At 44.4% G+C, this 14,865-nt stretch overlaps 1 long non-coding RNA gene and 1 other non-coding gene across 2 annotated transcripts in view; one reads left to right on the top strand and one right to left on the bottom strand.

The window, feature by feature from the left end:
- LOC131276913 (uncharacterized) overlaps nt 1-14,865 on the top strand; it is a 92,854-nt gene that overhangs the window by 14,941 nt on the left and 63,048 nt on the right. The gene's annotated exons all lie outside the window — the stretch shown is intronic.
- On the bottom strand, nt 2,418-2,479 carry LOC131276960 (U7 small nuclear RNA). Its single transcript, XR_009184175.1, has one exon. It is a non-coding gene; the product is annotated as a U7 small nuclear RNA (small nuclear RNA).

The following is a 14,865-nucleotide window of genomic DNA, read 5'->3' as shown; positions in this document are numbered from 1 at the left end:
CCACAGAGTATATGGTCATGGCAGATGGATTTTGAGTTCTTTGCCATGTCAATAGGCCCTACTTTGGAATTTGTGCTCCTGAGAGTGATGGAGCTGGACTCAGATATGACATGTCTACACATGCCTCTTGTGTCACTTTTACTGAGCCTGGGGTTCATATTATGTATGGTGTGTACTCAGGGGACTTGAATCTCTGAACGGCCCTTGTACCAGCTGGGCCCTGAGCCTCAGCAGAGTTGCAATCCCTACTCTCTGTTTCATTGGACTTACCCAGGTCAGCTAACAGGGAGGTTAAGATGGTCAACCACCACACCAGGGAACAAAGAGTGCCTACAACTGCAAGCAGGAGAATTGCAGCCATCAGTCATGAGGAATCTATGCCTCTTCTTTATAAAGAGGTAGAGTGGACATCACCATCCCCAGGGTCCACGGAATGGAGGAATAAAACATGGGTTAGAGTGGACTTAAGTGATATTGTACTATGAAACTATTGTGACTAGTAATAGAAGAAATGGTATCATTGACGTGAAGAATGTGGCCACAGTAGATGCTGTGGGCAGGGAGAGGGAAGAGAGATGTGATGAGCGGGTATTTTTGGGACTTGGGATTTTCTTAAGTGATATTGCAGGGTCAGATGGTGGACATTATATATCCTGCCATAACCCACTGAATATACTGGGGGAGAGTGTGAACTACAGGGTAAACTATTATCCACGTGGTGCAACAGTGCTCCAAAATGTGTTCGCCAAGTGCAGTGAGTGTGCCACAATAATGGGGGAGATTGTTTGTGTGGGAGGAGTGGGGTGGGGGGATGGGGGGTATATGGGAACCTGTTTTTTAATAATATAACCTTTTTTGTGATGTATTTATCTTCAGAAAAATACAGATTACAAAAATGATGGAGGTGGGAGTTGGGGACTAGGTTATATGGGCACCTCTTATGTTTTTTTAATGTAACATTCTGTGTCATCTATTAACTTTAATAAAAAGAAATGTGTTAATAAAATAAAAACCGATCGTTTGTGAAACCATCACTTCATTTCCATTAGTCTGTGTGTCTGTCTTTATTTCAGTGCCATGGTGTTTTCACCAGTATACCTTGGTAATAAGATTTTAAGTCCAGAAGTGAGAGTCCTCCAACTTCAGTTTTCTTCTTTAAAGTGTTCCTGGTATTTAGGATCCCTTAACCTTCCAAATAAATTTGATAATCATGCTTTCCAATTATTTTAAAAATGCTGTTGGAGTTCTATCAGAATTGCATAGAATCTGTATATCAATTTGAGTAGAATTTACATCTTAATGATATTTAGTCTTCTAATATGTGAGCATGGCATTTTCTTCCAGTTATTTACATCTTTTTAAATTTCTTTTAACAATGAGTTGTAGTTTTCTGAATACAAGTGATTTACAATGTTAGGTTGATTCTTAAATATTGGTGTTTTATCTGTCATTTTATTTTACCACTCTTTTGACACTTTTGGTTACTTTTTCTTATATACTCTATATTTCTAGACTCTCCTGATTTTTCTTTTCAGGCTGTAACATATCCTTTAATATTTCCTGCAAAGCTGGTCTCTTGGTTATAAACTCTCTCAATTTCTGTTTATCTGTGAATGTTCTAAACTCACCCTCAATTTTGAAAGACTGTCTTACTGGGTATAAGATTCTTAACTGGAAATTTTTCCTTCACAGTATCTTAAATATATCATACCAATGTTGTCTTCTTTTTATGTTTTTTAAGAATACCCAGTTTACTAGGCGAACTTAACTTTATTGTTAAATATGGGGAATGTGGGAAGCACATGTGACTCATGTGATAGGGTCTCTGCCTACCATAGGAGAAGTCCCAGGTTTGGTCCCTAGTGTCTCCTGGTGAAAAAGAAGAGAAAGTGTGCCTGTATGGCAAGCCATTGTCAGCGTGACGAGCCAAATGTTTGCACTAAGCCAAGTGCCCGTATGGTGAGCCGAGTGTCCTTATGGTGAGCTGAGTGTCCACATGGCAAACTGAGTCCCCACTTGGTGAGCCAAGTGCACATGTGAGTGTCTGGGTGGCATACTGAATGCCCACACGAGTGCCTGTATGGCGAGCCAGTGCCTGCATGTTGAGCTGAGTGCCCACACAATGAGTCAGCACCTGTGTGAGTCATGCAGCAAGATGATGACACATTAAAAAAGAGACAAGGGAAGAGTCAAGGTGAAGCGCAGCAAGAGACCAGGAACTGAGGTAGTAGAATTGACAGGGAACTTCTCTCCAGATTAGAGTTCCCCAGGATGGAATCCTGGTGAATCTTAAAGGACAAAGATGAGAAGAGAATACAAAAAAGAGAAATTGATAAAGAAGATCACACAGCAAATGGACACAGACAGCAATAACAGCAGGGCAGGGGATGGAAAGAAAAAAAAAATATGGGGAAAGTAAGGGTCTTCCAGCAAGAGCCAGAAGACCTACTGAACAAATTCTAAAAGACCTGTAACACTCACCACTCTCTCTTGCCTCCATGGGAACTCTGTACTTAATCTTATTGGGTGTCCCTTATATGTTATGCATTGGTTCTCTCTTGCTCAGAATTCTCTGTCTTTGGTATTTGACATTATAATTAATATGTCTTGGGGTTGTACTCTTTGAAATTATACATAAGAGAGTGCGTTGTGCTTCTTAGATATGTGTATCTATGTCCTTTAATAGGGTTGTGAAATTTTCTACCGTTATTTCTTAAAACATTCCTATTACCCTTTCCCCTTTTCTCCTTCTTGGACACCTGTTACACATATGTTTGCACATCTTTTGTTATCATTTAGTTCCCTGAGACCTTGTTCAATTTTTTCCATTCTTTCTTCCACTGTTCTTTTTTACTTTTGCTTTCAGAAGCTATTTCTTCCAGCTCACCAGTCCTTTTTTCTGCCTCAAATCTGTTATATGAGTCCAGTATTTTTAAAATTTCATTTATTGCACCTTTAATTCCCATAAGATCTCCAGTTTTTCTGTATGTACTTTGAAATTTGTGCTCTTCCAGTGCCATCTTTTTTTAATTTTTTATTAAGTTGTCTTCTCTTTTTAAAAGATACATAGATCACAAAAAATGTTACATTAAAAAATGTAAGAGGTTCCCACATATATCGACTGTCGCACATTCATTGCTTTTGGTGAATACATTTTGGAGGACTGCTGCACCACATAGATAATGGTTTACATTGTAGTTAACACTCTCCCCAGGCCATTCAGTGGGTTATGGTAAGATATATAATGTCCAGCATCTGTCCCTGCAATATCATTTAGGATAATTCCAAGTCCTGAAAATGTCCCCACATCTCATCTGCTCTTCCCTCTTCCTACCCTCAGCAACTACCGTGGCCACTTTCTCCAGATCAATGCTCCAGTTTCGACCATTAGTAGTCACAGTAGTTCTATAGTAGAATACCTGTAAATTCACTGTAATCTGTATTTTATTCCTCCATGCTGTGGACCCTGGTTTGGTGATGTCCACTCCACCTCTGTATCGAGAAGGAGGTTAGAGCCCACATGGTTGATGGATGTGATTCTCCTGCTTGGAGTTATAGGCACTCTCAGCTCCCTGGCATGGTGGTTGACCATCTTTACCTCCTAGCTGACCTGTGTAGTAAGTTCAACAAACCGGAGAGTAGGATTTGCAGCTCTGCTGAGGCTCAGGCACATCCCCAGTCCAGAGATTTAAGTTCCTTGGTATATACCAACCCCAACCAACCACAGGTTCAGTAAAAGTGACATAAGAGGCATGTGTAGAAAGGTCACATCTGAGTCCCAATCCATTAGACTCAGGAACACAAATTCCAAAGTAGGGCCCGTTGGCAAGGCAATGGATATATTAGGCTTCATTTTTGAAGTAGTTTTGTACCATAAGGGGGTTCAAGTATCGCAGGCGAGGAGCATCAGTGTTGTCTTAATATACCTAATCTCTTTAGTCATCTCGTTGAATTTGTTAAGGTGATTTGTTTGAACATCTATGATTAGTTGTCTCAACTCCTTTATGTCATCAGAAGGCTTACCTTGTTCCTTTACCTGGGTGATATCTTCCTGTTTCTTTGTATGGATTGCAGTTTTTGTTGGTATCTTGCCATCTGGCTTACTAGATGTATTTATTCTGGGTGCAGTTTCTCTCCTTAGTTTAGGGTTTTTTTGCCCTTTCTCCCTTGCCAGTTGTGTAGTGGGAGCCAAGGGTATAACTGGTGTTGAACGCAGTGGAGACTCAAGCTGCCCTTGTTTCCCAAGGACTGATGATTCTCCTCCCTTCTTTCTCCTTTGCAGGGTATGGATAGTGCCACAGCTGTGTGGAATGATCCAGGGTGCGCAGACCTAGACTGTAGTCACCTAGAGAGACTGAGGAAGCTTAAAGTCCCCTCCCCTGCGTTGGCAGGGATAGAGCTGCAGGTGTGGGCAACATGCTATGCTGTGCATGTGCAAAATGACCATAGTTGCCCTGGTAGTCTTCCCAGTATTCAGTCTGCCAGCCGAATGTTCCCGCAGTTCTCCAGAGAGGCTGGTGCAGGGCCCGCCAGCTTCCTCCCTGGTAGAGGTGGGGCTGATGCCTAGGCTAGGGCTGCAGGCTGATCTCGGTACAAGAAGCCAGTCCCTACGATCACTATGATTTTCAGCCAGCCCAGCTTCCCCTCATGCTGGGGGCAAAGTCAAAATGGTGTCCACTGGCCTCTTTCTTACTTGGACAGGTTCAAACTTTACCTGTTCTTAGGGTTCTATTTCAGCCAGCCATATTTACTAATCACTAGCTGCAGTTGATGGCCAACCATCCCTTCCTTCTCTGTTTTTTGGAAAGGGAGCTTCCAATTCCAGAATAGCCCCTGAAGCAGTCAGAGTAGAATGATTGTAGTCCTCTGAGGCATTGTCATTATTTTCCTGGAGAGGCTGGTGAAGGGCCCCACAGCCTCCTCCCTGCTGGAGGTGGGGCTGGGGCTTAGCCTAGAGCTACAATCTGCTAAGGATGGAAAGAAGGCTGTCCTTACATCACTGGAATTTTCTCCTTGTGCCAGGGGCAGAGTTAAAATAGTGATTACCAGCCTTGTTGCCGCCAGTGTGCACTGAGGAGCGGCCTGGGGGCCTCCCGAGGTGCCACTCCCGAGGTAAGGAGGAACAGAGCACAATAACACACAGTAACCGCTCTGGAGAGGCAGGCTGGTGGCACAGGTCTGATTTATTAGGGAAGTGCAATAGCTTATAAGGGCTAGGGTGGGGGTTGAGGGGAGTGTGGCATGCGCTGATTGGCTGGGCAAAGGGGACGGAGTGTATAGGTTGCTCGCTCTTGTTGCTGGGGGAAGAAGCAGCTTTCAGATGGGCGAGCCAGCTAGCGCTGGGGGCCATCTCGGTACAAACTGAGCCATTTTGCTAGGCTGAGATGTGCTGCCTACAACACAGCCTCTTTCTGACTTGGATAGGTTCAAATTTTAGCCATTCTAAACATTATACTTCAGACTGCCTAATTTACTTTACTAATCAGTATCTGAAGCTGGTGCCCAGTCTTCTCTTCCTCTGCCTTTTTTGGGAAGTGGAACTTCTGATTGCAGCTGAGGAATAGCTCCGAGATGTCTTATGCTGCCTCTGGAAGATGGGCGCCAGCCTCTAGGGTGCGGAGTGTTCTACTTATAAATCTTCTCTGCAGATGGGCAGTGTCCTCCTTTCATGCTTTCAGAGATGTTGCAGGATGCTCTTCTGGTCTCCTGGAGCCCCCAAACAGGTGCTTTAGTAGATAGCTCAGTGTGATTACTAACTGTCCTGTAGCATGAACTGACTCTCGGAACTCCTTAGATGTTTTATATCTAGCTCTAAAGTTTCCCTTTTACATCTTTTTGTTGTTCGTTTCTTTGTTTTGAACTATTTTTTCTTTCACTCCAAGAAGAGTATTTACCTTTCTCATTGAGCAGAGACTTAATAACTGCTTTGTTTCATCATTCTTTCTGTGGTTCCTTTGGGGCTGTATCTGCTGATTGTTTTTTTTCCCCTGGAGAACAGACCAGATTTTTCTAGTTCTTTATATGTCATGTATGATATGGCATGATATCCTGGTTGCATGTGCTTGTTATATAGTTGTGAGACTTCTGAAAGATTGATTTTGCTAGTTGGAGCCTCTTGCTATTCCATATGAATTTGAGGATCAACTGTTTCCATTTCTCCAAAAAAAAAGACTGTAGAGATTTTGAGAAGTATTGCATTTAATACGTAGATCGTTTTAGGTAATATCTTGCCATTTATTAGGTCCTCTTTAATTTTTTTCAGTAGTGTTTTGTAGTTTTCATTGTACAGATCATTCATCTCTTAGTTTAAATTTATTCTCAGGTATTTTTTTCTCTTTTAGGTGCTGTAGTGAATAGAATAGTTTTTTTTTTTAATATATTTTTTATTTTGTTAGAAGATAAATAGATTACACAAAATTTTATACAGAAACGTAAGGGGAACCCAAATGCCCCACTCTCCACACCCCCCACCCTTCTCCACATTTAACAACTTCTTTCATTAGTATGGTAAATTCACTGCAGTTGATGAACACATTTGGAGCATTGCCACTAAGCATGGTTTACCGTTTACATTTAGTTTACACTCTCTGCCACTCAATTCTGTAGGTTATGGCAGGGAATTAATGTCCTATATGTGTCGTTGCAATGTGATTCAGGACTATTTCATGTCCCAACAATGACCCCATATTTTACACCTCCTTTTCCCTCTCCCTGCCTTCTGCTCCTCTAGTGGCCAGTGTTTCCACATCAATGATAAAATTTCTTCCATTGCTTGAATACCAGTATGTCTGTAGTAGAATACCAGTAAGTCCCCTCAATTCCATATTTTATTCCCCAATCCTGAAGATTCTGGGATGGGTGATGACCAGTCGACCTCTAACTGAGGGGTGGCTTCAATCCTATATGGCCAGTGAACTGGAGAGTAGGTGTTGGAATTAATGGAAATGGTGGTTTTTTTCCTTAATTTTTAAAAAATTTATTGAAGTGTATCACTCATACAGAAACATATGTAAACAATAAGTTTATATTAATAATTTTGAGCTTACAAAGGAAACATATATAACATCATACAGGACTCTTATACCTCACCCTACCACCAATACCTTGCTTTCTTGTTAAACATTTTTCAGTAATGGTTAAAGGGCAACATCAAAATATTTCTACTAACCAAAGCATTTTTTCCCCAACCAACCTTATTTTGTTATCTTTATCTCATTTATGTATAAACATACATAATAAGTGTATAATAAAAACTGTGAACCTATAAAGCAAACATGCATGACATATGTATGGGATCCCATATATCGGCCCTCCATCAATACCTTTCATTATCGTGAGACATTTTTTATAGATTATGAAAGAATATCGAGGAAATTTTACTACTAATTATCCTTTTCTTATATTTGGTAGGTTTTTCCCCAACCCACCCTATTACTATTTTTTAATGTATTTTTATGACAGAAGTTGTAAATTTAGAAAATAATTGTGCACATGTGCAGAATTCCCAAACAAATCCCTCTATCAGCATACCACACTGTGGTGGAATATTGTTACAGATTATATGATGATATCATCCAGTTGTTACCATATCCATAGTGTACATATGGCACATATTTTCCATACTGCACCATTACCTACACAGTACATCTTTGGCGTAAATGCAGGAATACTACATTATCATTAACTAATCAATCCATCTGCCGCTCCAGTTGTGCTTTTCCCATGTTTTCCTCTCCCACCATATTGTATATGATCAAATAGTGATGTGCATTTGCTCCTTCTGACAAAGGATACTTGAATCTGTACCGTCAACCACAATTCTCATCCACCTCTTGGTTTTCTGCGCAATTCAGTTCCTAGGTTATTCTTTAGGCATTTACAAGTGTAGACTGTTGAACGAGGGGCTCATTGGGGTAAGGATGACGGAGACAGACTCACTCCGGAGACGGGTTCATGATGCATGTCTGCTTTATTGAGGAAGTTGCAGCGTTTATATAGCAGTTTGGCTTATGGGGCATAGCTGACAGATGGAGGGCTCACGGGAGGAGGGCGAGGTGGGGCTGGAGACATTTGGCTCAGTGCCGGTGCACCATCTTTTGGGTGTGCCCAAAAGCGTGTGGACTAGAGAGAGTGCTCCTCTAGTTGCTCGCAACACAGCTAGGCTGAATGTCTCTGCCTCTCTACCTACATCTCCCCCTCTGTTATTAACTAGAGCCTACTATACTAATTTCCTTTCTTCAGTTTTTTGGGATAAAGCTTGAAGGCTTTTGTTGATACATCAATAGACAATACATATGACAACAATTAAGATTCCTATTATAAGCCATAGCAGAAGGTTGGGAGGTGATAGGAGGGACTGTACGTGCTCTAGCATTGCAGCTAGTAAAGAGGTGTCTACTCCAGAGGCTCGGGTGTTGTTAATCTATAAGATTTGGGATGTTAATAGTTGGGTAAGGCTGAGGAACTGTGGAGCGTCTGTGTCCACGGGCATAAGAAGAGGCGAATGTCGTACTGCGGTGCAGAGCAGCTGTCCGCGAGTGGAGTTTGCTGTGAAGATCAAGCAAATGAGGAGGAAGAGGGTTTCGGGTGTTGCAGGGGTAGGTGCCATACGTTGGACTTCTGTGCATAATGATTTTATGTTTCCCCATGTGATGCGACACGTGGGATGGGCAGGAGTACGGTGTTGATGGCGTCGTCTCACAGGGCCGCCTTCTTCTCGCCTTTCTTCCAGGGACAGGTTATTTATGTCGCCTGCGAGTTGAGTGACTGTCTGGGGGGTCATCTTCGGCGGCGGAGGATCGGCCATCTCGTTTTTCGGTGGGCAGGGCGAGCTGTATCAATATGCTGGGGACCCAGATGGGCTGGTCTGCGTTTTCTGGAAGGACACAAGCAGACCCTCATCCCTGTACTAGCAGGGGATGGGGCCCATTCCATTGTTGCGTCAGGGGGTCTTTCCAGCGCACCAAGGGCACTGGTGTGGGTATAGAGTGGAGTCCTCCCCAGTGCTTGTTGGCGGGAGATAGACCTTCAGAATTGAAAGAAAAGTAATTTAATGTAATTAGGGCTTTTGTTATGATGTTTTTGAGTATATCCCTAGGGTCCTCCCCCTTTTGTTTTATTATATGTTGTTTCAGGGTGGCATGGGCGTGTTCAACGATGGCTTGACCCTGTGGGTTGTGTGGGATGCCTGTAGAGTGTTTGACCCGCCATTCAGAACAGAAGGATTGGAAGGATTGGGAGGTCTAACAGGGTCTGTTGTCTGTTTTTAAGGCCCATGGCACCCCCGTTTGTAGAATGGCCTGCAACAAGACAGAAGTAGCATGACGGGTACGCTCACGAGAGAGAGCGGTGGCAAACACAAATCCAGAATATGTGTCAATAATTACATGGACATATTTCAGTGTCCCAAAAGAGGAGACGTGGGTGACGTCCATTTGCCATAAGCTGTTATGATGTAACCCCCTTGGGTTGACTCCTTGTGGTTGAAGTGGTCCTAGTGGTAACAGGGGACACACTGCGCGCAGGCGCGAGTTAGATGTTTGCATTGTTGGTGAGAGAGCGAATGAAACAGCCGCTTGAGGGCATGTGCAGACATATGGAATTTGGCGTGTAAAGTGGGTGCTTGATCAATAGCAGGTGCAGTGAGTATTAATGGATTCGTCGGCTTGCTGGTTCCCTCGTGCTAGAGGGCCAGGCAAACCAGTATGTACTCTAATATGTTGTATGTACCATGGCTGTGCTCTATTTTCAAGGATAGCCTTAGTTTGGGTTAACAGGTCATCTAGTTGGGTTTTTCTTAAGCGGAAGACTGCATGTGGAAGGCTATGTAGGGTTTGTGCCGCATATGCACTGCTGGAGAAGATATTTATAGGGATATTCTGACAATGATTTAGCACAAGGAAGAGTGCATATAGTTCTCCGAACTGTTCTGAGCCGTCATGGGGCATTTTGTAATCCGATCCATTTGTTTTTGTTGTTTTAGGAGTACTACATGGAATGACTTATTGGCGTCTGTAAAGACAGGGGTTTCATTTGGGAGTGGCTTGGATGGTGGGTAAGCGTTCTCATGGAAACTGTACGGCAATTGCTCGAGGGTGGAGAGAAGTTTGTGAGCGGGCCAATGATGATCTATTTGCCAAGGAAATCCTGCTACAAGTGTTTGTATTTCGAGGTTGGTTTGGAGGAAGTGGGTGATATGCTCTCCTGTAAGACGCAAGATCAATTTGTCTGGCTCCTGGCCGTAGATGCTTTTTGCTGTGTATCGTAATTTTCTCCCCAGTAGGTAAAAGGCTGTTGTGCGTTAATTGGGGTGTGATTTTGCTGAGACTGTTAAAGGAGAGGTGCACCCAGTATAGGGGCTCATTTTGACATAGAACTCCAGTGGGCGTTCCTTGGGTTGCTAATGCTATGGCAAGGAGAGGTTTATGAGGATTAAATTTGGCCAGTTCTGTGTTTTGCATTTGGGAATTGATATATTTTATGACGTCTTCAGCTTCAGAAGTGAAGACACGACGACTCGTGGGATTGGGGTCTCCCCCTAAAAGGGAAAAGGGGGGGGCTAATTTATGCGATGATAGGGATAGATGTGGTCTGATCCAGTTTATGTCCCTGCAGATTTTCTGCAGTTCACTTAATGTGCAGTTTTGTGTTATTGTTAGAGATGGGGACAAGGGCTTGATGCCCGTATTGATACGACATCCTAGAAAGCTGAAGGGCGATTTAGTTTGCACCTTTTCAGGGTGATTTGCAGTCCCAACTGTTTTAGATTATGGAGTAACACCTTAAAACAGTTTGTTAGATGATCCTGATCAGGGTGTGCTGTGAGAATACCATCTATGTAGTGGATGATTTGGCAGTAAGTTTGCAGTGGTAACGTGGCATTGCCTACGAAATTTTGACATATTGTGGGACTGTTTTTTCATGCCTTGGGGGAGGCCTTTCCATTGGTACCGCTCAGCTGGCAGAGCATGGTTAATTGCCGGAACTATGAAGGCGAAATATGGGCGGTCTTGTTTATGCAATGGGATGGAAAAGAAACAATCTTTTATGCCTATTATAAAAATATAACTATTTTCGTGTATAGCTGAGGGATGAGGGACACCTGGTTGTGGTGAGCCTATCTTTTCCATATGAGAGTTGGTGGCCCGTGGGTCATGAAGGAAGCGCCATTTGCCTGTTGCTTTCTTTTGTATAACAAATACAGGGGTATTAAGGGGGCTGGTAGTGGGCTCTAGGTGCCCGAGGTCTAGCTGTTGTTGGACAAGGATTTTGAGTTGAGTGAGTTTTTCACGAGGCAGGGCCACTGGTCCACCCAGATGGGTTGTTTAGTATCCCATTTTAGGGTGACTGGTAGGGGTTTCATGATTGTCATTAGTGGTGGAGCAGTGGCCTTTCGGATTGGGGGAACTGGTCAGTTGTTAGGACGGTTCCGAGCTGAGGCATTTTGTCTCTGCCCCATAGGGTATTAGGGAGTTGTGTCAACACCAAGGGTTGGAATTGTCCTGCAGTACCATCTGGGTCTGCCCAAGTTAAGGGTTTTGAAACTTGGCGGGAAGTTTTTAAGCCATCCACTCCCTGAATAATGGGCCCGATCTGTAGGGGCCATTCTGGGTCTAGCTCTTTACTACTTAGGACGGAGATATCTGCCCCTGTATCAAGCTGCCCTACTATGGATTTTCCATTGATATCTAGGGTTAACCACGCTTTGTTTTGGGTGATGGGGACCGTCCAATAAATGCCTGGATTTAATGGAGTTTCCTCCCTTACTGGTGGGGCTGAGAGGTGCCCCGCTTCTCATTTAAAGGCAGTAGGGTTTCTCCACAGGCGTTGGTGTGAGACCTACAGTCGCGTTTCCAGTGGAGCCCCTTGTGGCACCTAGGACAGATTGGATTTGGCTTGCCAGGAAAGGATTTTTGTGACTGTTTTTGCGGGCATTCTCTCACAAAATGTCTAGTAGAGTGACAATGGAAACAATTGCCTGAGTTTGATTTGGGGGATACCTTGAGATGCTGGGCTAGGGTGGCCACCAACATGCTTGTGGATAGCGAGCCGACGTCACGACAAGCTAGCACCCAGTCTTCCGGTGTGCCCTTGCACAACGGAGCGATCGCTCTATGGCATTCGCCCTTGGCCCCCTCCCATTAAAGGTCCTTTACTAGCATGTCCGCTGCTGTGGCATGGGTGACTTTTCTCTCTACCGCTTCCTTAACTCGGCCAAAAAAGTTAACAAAGCCTTCATTAGTGCCTTGTACAAGGTTAGACATTTGAAGGGGTTTACCTTTTGGATTTATTTCTTTGAATGCTCTCATAGTGCATAAACGGCATTGACCAAAATATTGGAGGACCCTGTCGCCTGGACAGTAGGAGATGCATATTGGCCCTCTCCTTGTAGGGATTCTGTGGGAATATTAACTCCAGCAGCCACATTTCTTTCTCCCAGTATTTCAGCCTCATCATAATAGAGTGCTTTCCATTGGATATAATCCCCAGTGGGTAATAGAGCGCATGCTAGGTTTTTCCCGTCAGTGGCACAATTAAGGTCTACATTGAGGTTTTCTAATAACATTTGTGCACATGGACTGTTAAGGCCATCCTCTTGCATGACACGGCGTAAAGTGGTGATTGTTTTTTGTTTATGGGGATACCGTTGTGCTGGGCGGGCAGCAGTGGGGTTTACAATAACAGGATAGAAGTGGGGTCATGATTCTGCTCCTGTGTTAGAATGGGCATCTCGTTGCTGGCAAAGCTGGGAGAAGTTAGTTAACCATGGACTGCTGGTAGGAGAGTCTGAGGTTTCACAGGGAGTGCCCATAGCCCAGGCTTCCTGGGAAGCTGGGTTCTGTGGAGGGGGAAGTTGCGAAGTGGGAAGTGCTGACATGGGGAGTTTTGCCGCAGAGAGTTCCTTTGGCGTGGGGACTCCCATAGCAGAAAGTTCCTCGGTAGTGAGTCTCTTTTTTTATTTTATTTTATTTTATTTTATTTATTCATTTTTTAAAAAGTATTCCATTCAAAAAATATGAGGTCCCCATTCACCCCCAGTGCCCCCACCCCACCACTCCCCGCACAGTAACACTCTCCCCCATCATCATGACACATCCATTGCATCTGGTGAGTACATCTCTGGGCATCGCTGCACCCCATGGCCTGTAGACCACACCATAGCCCACACTCTCCCACGTTCCATCTAGTGGGCCATGGGAGGACATACAATGTCCAGCAATTGTCCCTGCAGCACCACTCAGGACAACTCCAAGTCCCGAAAATGCCTCCACATCTCATCTCTTCCTCCCATTCCTCACACCCAGCAGCCACCATGGCCACTTTCTCCACACCAATGCCACATTTTCTTAATTATTAACCACAGTAGTTCATGAATAGAATATCATTAAGTCCACTCTAATCCTTACTATATTCCTCCTTTCTGTGGACCTAGGCTTGGTTGTGTCCATTCCACATCTATGTCAAGAGGGACCTTAGATTCCACATGAATACTGGCTACAGTCCTCCTGCTTTCAGTTGTAGGCACTCTAGGCTCCATGGTGTGGTGGCTGACCTTCTTCAACTCCATGTTAGCTGAGTGGGGTAAGTCCAATAAACCAGAGTGTAGGAGCTGAAGTCTGTTGAGGCTCAGGGCCTGGCTATCATATTGTCAGTCCAGAGATTCAAATCCCCTAGACATATCTTAAACCCCAGCACCAACTACAGTTCCAGTAAAGTAGCATGAAAGGCTTGTGAAAAGAGTCCAGCTCCATCACGCAGAAACACCAGCTCCAAAGAAGGGCCAACGGACATGGCAGTGAACTCCATCTGCCATGACCATAGAACCTGTGGGTCTCTTTAGCCCTCAAAAGAACCAATACCTGGGGTTGTATCTACTTTATCTGTCTCTGAGACTCTGCTCAGGTGTGCATAAGGGCAATCCTTCTGACAACCTCCAGACTCTTTTTTAGAGACTCATTGCCATATAAATTCATTTGTCCTTTCCATTTCCCCCTTACTTTAGGTCAGACAGCATTTTTAACTCCTATTATTATATGTAGACAGGGATGGTAGTGAGTCTCTTATTGGGTGGCTCTGCCTCTTCTTAGCGTCAGGTGGTGCTGGGGGGCCAGTAGCATTGGTGTCTGAGCTGATGGCCCCCACAAATTCCAATAGAGGAGAGTATAGGGCATTAGTATAGGGCGGTGTAGTCGAGCCCCACAACTGTGTGGGGGTTAAGGTCTAAGGCGGCGCTGCTGGGGAGCAGTCTGCAGGCATTATATCAGAGATAGGGGCTGGTTCGTCTTCCGGAGCCCCCGTAAGGCAAGCATGAATGGCTAGGAGCACAGGGATAAGGCTGAGAGGGAATCTTTTGTTTTCATGACCCTCTGCAGAGTGCTCGTGCTTTAACAGTTTAGCCCAGGTCTGAGGGTCCCATAGAGACGCAGTCGAGAGCCAGGGATTGAAGTGGACTATCATATCCCAGAACTGGTTAAGTTCTTTTTCTGATATTTTAATATGCCTATTTGCCAAGAGAGTGTGCAGGGCTCGAGCCTGCGGAGTCCGAGGGGAGGAGGGGAGGTTACCCATGGCAAGGATCACTTACCCAAGTCATAGACAGCAGGAGCATTGGCTGCAACGAGTCCCTGTTCAGGCGCCACTTGTTGAACGAGGGGCTTGTTGGGGTAAGGATGACGGAGACAGACTCACTCCGGAGACGGGTTCGTGATGCACATCTGCTTTATTGAGGAAGTTGCATCGTTTATATAGTGGTTTGGCTTACGGGGCATAGCTGATAGGTGGAGGGCTCACGGGAGGAGGGTGAGGCAGGACTGGAGACATTTGGCTCAGTGCTGGTGCGCCATCTTTTGGGTGTGCCCAAAAGCG

The sequence above is a fragment of the Dasypus novemcinctus genome, chromosome 30 (genome assembly GCF_030445035.2).
Source record: "Dasypus novemcinctus isolate mDasNov1 chromosome 30, mDasNov1.1.hap2, whole genome shotgun sequence".
NCBI lineage: Eukaryota > Metazoa > Chordata > Mammalia > Cingulata > Dasypodidae > Dasypus > Dasypus novemcinctus.
This window is presented reverse-complemented; position numbering and strand designations above follow the sequence as displayed.